General features: G+C 30.5%; 1 protein-coding gene across 1 annotated transcript in view; it reads right to left on the bottom strand.

Annotated features, from left to right (window-relative positions):
- Positions 1-1,083, bottom strand: part of LOC106689740 (protein lethal(2)essential for life) — a 2,107-nt gene extending 1,024 nt beyond the window's left edge. Inside the window, exon 1 of the mRNA XM_014434900.3 lies at positions 937-1,083. The gene's annotated coding sequence lies outside the window, so the exon portion shown is untranslated. The remainder of the gene's footprint in view (positions 1-936) is intronic.
- Positions 1,084-3,900: the final 2,817 nt, after the last annotated feature.

Raw genomic sequence — 3,900 nt, 5'->3', positions numbered from 1 at the left:
CAATTATTTGCTAGAAAATAAAAAATAATTCTTTCATCTTCTATGGGGGGAAGAGGAGGGGAGGGGGCAGCTGTCCACTCCTGCCTCCATCTGACTCACATGTGCTGTGTACAAAGATTTTGAATGTGTGTTTTTGTTCTGAGTGTTCTCTGTGTGTTCTCTTCTCTGAGAATCTCCCTATCCTTATATAAATCTATATTAATTAATCTTCATTAACAGATTATTTTTCCTAGTTATATTCAATATACTGAGTTATATTTATGGTTAATTTTCCAAAAAATATAATTAAAAAAACTTCTGGATAAAAGGCTGGAGTAAAAAGGAAATAATAAAGTAGATATCCAGCAATCCAATAATAAAACTTAGAGCTGTTCATAACTCTCATCATTCGATTCTGGTTTATTACACCAAAGATATTTTTAGTTGATTGTAAACCTATTAAGCTAAGATCAAACAGGAATGGATTAAAAAAAAGATGGTAAATTACCAAAAATATTTTTAAAATTTTCAGAAAAACTTCGGAGGATTGACAAATATGTGGTGTTTGTAAAAAAATTCTTATTTTTTGTTTCATGGTTAATTAGGATTTTTTTAATGATTAAAAATAGTGATAATTATTGATAATATTGCTTCAAACAAGAACTATGAAAGATGAACCCAAAACTTCTTTATTACCCAACAAAAATAAAATAGGAAAAAATTATTTTTACTGGCCTTGATTATGGTATAAAATTTGAAAATAGCTTAGAATTAAAATTTTTATCATTTAATAAAATGGTTATTAATGTTACAGGAATATAAATCTAAAAAAAAACTTTTGATTATTTTCAGATTTAACATCAGCACATCATTATAAGACTAACACAGATATTAACAAAAAAAAATATTAGAATCATATTCTTGAAAATATTAAAAAACAAATACTGAAAAACGTACCTTGTGGAGACGAAACGCAGCAACCCACCTGTCAGGAAGAACGACGGTACAGAAATGACTTGCATCGGGCAATTCAGCTTCTATTTATATGGCCATGGTCTTGCACAACCTTCGTGTAATCTATCATTACCTCTGGAACACAAATCGACTAATCTTGCATTCTGTTTCAATCTTCAATTTACGGATTGTTCATGTCAAAGAAATTAGAATGCAAATTGTGTATGTTTTTGAGATAAATAATACTGATGTGGTGTATTTTAAAGTATATTAAACCTTTAAAATTGTTCACAGACTTAGATCTAGTAAAACTGTAAAATATTCATAAAGGCATATATTTTACAAAATCATTATTCTAAGGCTACCTCCTAACTCGATAAGTATACCGTACGGTCACTTAGCCGGACTACGGAAATAAAAAAATGGAATATAGTTATTGAACTATATATATAATGTTATATAGTTAACTTATTTTAGATACTTAAATATATTCCATATAGTCGATTCACCCATTTTGTACGGAATCAAGTCTCTTGATCATTATGGGATCAGTAAGTTAGAGTCTGATTTTTTTAACCATTGAACATACACTCACCTCGGTTTCGGTAATTTTTAATCGAAATATTCACCCATTTTCATGACGATAATTAAATTCATGTCCAAAAGTTAGTCCCTCGACAAGAATTTCTTCCCTTGAGTGTAAACAATACTAATATAAGTAATAGTAATATTATCGTATTTTATCATATGCGTACCCAGGATCAAAGCTGGGGGGGGAGGAGGGGGGCACAAGCCATAGTCAATAAGGTTGTGACATTTCGGCATGGAAAAGGCAAATGAAACATTTAAAGACAATTATATATAATTGTTGTAGTGCTTAATTAGTTATTATTATTAGTATTTGCTTTCAAAAACATTAATTTTGATTAAATTAATATTTTTTTTCACTTCTAGGAGGTGGCAGTTGCCCTTTGCAGCCCATGATCATATGATTTGCCAAGGTTCTTAAGTAACGTTTTTGATTGTAGACATAGAGGGATGGTGTCAAAACTGGAGGACTAAAATAAATTCCAATAAATCCCACCAAATCACATTTACCCTTCGTCGTAAACTCATGACTTCCTGTCCCACAGTATCTTTCAATAACATCCCACTTATTCCTGTCGAACAGATGCGTTATCTAGGACTACAACAGGACAAACAACTCATTTATATGGCTATATTAAGGCCTCTTTGGACTTACGGAGTTGAGATCTGGGATTCCACTAAACCATCAAATTCCTCTCGTATCCAGTCCTTACATTCCAAAATCCTTCGTAAAGTCCTTAATGCTCTTTACTATGGAACAAATCAATTTATCTATCAGGACCTCAATGTTCAATTTTCTCGATTTGGCCAGAACCAGATAGCAATCCTTCCTTGATTAACTTACCAACCACCCAAACCCACTTGTTTCTAACCTAGCTTTTTCTTCATTACCTTGATAATCCATCTAGAACTTTGAAAAGAAAATGGCCTCGAGATTTTCTCCTCTAGAAATGTTATTGGAGTTCTATCACTGGGTAGATGCTCCACAAGTCGACTGGGTATTTAAGTGTTTATTTTGAGTTATTTATTGGTTTATTGCAGTTTTTCCATACGAGGCTTAAACCAAGAGTGGGAATTTACCATTATGAATTCCACTAATTTGTTATGCAGGGTAACTCAGTCCCATGGACTAATGTACTAATTAAAAGTTACATGTGTCTAACATTTTTAAAGAACTTAATATGATGAATTTTTGAAAATTACAAATTCTAATTTGGTCTGCATACTAAATAAATATACATGAACAAACACATCAACAACCGCAACGGTTAAAGTCATAAATTCGTTTTAGAATGTTATGAAATGGATTTTGACGCGAAAATCTTCCTTCAAAAGAAAAATTTTAATTTCAAATTTTTAACTATCCATAGTTAATAAAAGTAAAATTGTAATCGTCACAGTATAAATCGGCCTACGAATAAATTGTATGAATTGGTAAATAATCCCTTTTTGAAGCTAGCAAGGATTAATTTCAATTCGAAGTAAGATTATAAGTGAAAATGGTGTGATGGACAATTTTTAAAAACCGTACCAGTGTTCTAAAAAATAATATGAACCAATAAATGATATACTATCGAGGCGATAACATTAAATAACAATCAATTATTGTGCATGAAATATACGCAAACAAAAAAAATTAAAACAAACCTAAATCAGAAAAAGATTTACGAGGTTTCAAATTTTTGCCAACAGTATTAAGAAATTAATAAATAATATAATTACAATAATCTTTTAATCTTCAATCAGATAACTTCAAACTAGAAAAAATATTTTTTTAAAATAATTTCTTGTCCTCCCCCCACCCATTTCTTGCACCCAAAATGAACATTTTCCCTCCTAATACTTTATTGACCCGAGGTTTATTATATAGTATAGTTCCTTATTTACCTATTATTAGAATAAAAATAAATAAATGATAATATTGGTGAAATTTTAAATAAATTGTTGGATTATACCCCACCACACTCTTCAGTAGTAAGTGCAACAAACAGTACAAGATTGGCAACCTTGAGACGGCTCAGGGCAGGGGCTCCACCAAGCCACAAAAATGATTGAAAGAACTCTCTTCACGCTCTTAGGAGATTGAAAATATTTTCTACGATAATGCCCTAGTTGTGCCTAAATTAAAATATTAAAATTATAAATATAGAATAAGGAAAAACAAACATCGATTTAGCAATATAACGAATATAATTTAATTAGAACATAAGGACTGAAATAATAGCGATGCAATGAAAAAGAATCGTGGTATTTTTAATGGAATAAAACCAATTTATCTTCCTTATTCTGTAATCAGAAAAATAAAATCTTTAATTCTTGAAATATTTAATACGGGATCTACACGTTGGTCACTTGCCCCATATTGTGTGTGTATATATA

The sequence above is a fragment of the Halyomorpha halys genome, unplaced genomic scaffold (assembly GCF_000696795.3).
Source record: "Halyomorpha halys isolate HHAL.00 unplaced genomic scaffold, Hhal_1.1 Scaffold1445.1, whole genome shotgun sequence".
Classification (NCBI taxonomy): Eukaryota; Metazoa; Arthropoda; class Insecta; order Hemiptera; family Pentatomidae; genus Halyomorpha; species Halyomorpha halys.
The sequence above is the reverse complement of the archived record's forward strand: the minus strand, read 5'-3'. Positions and strand labels throughout refer to the sequence as shown.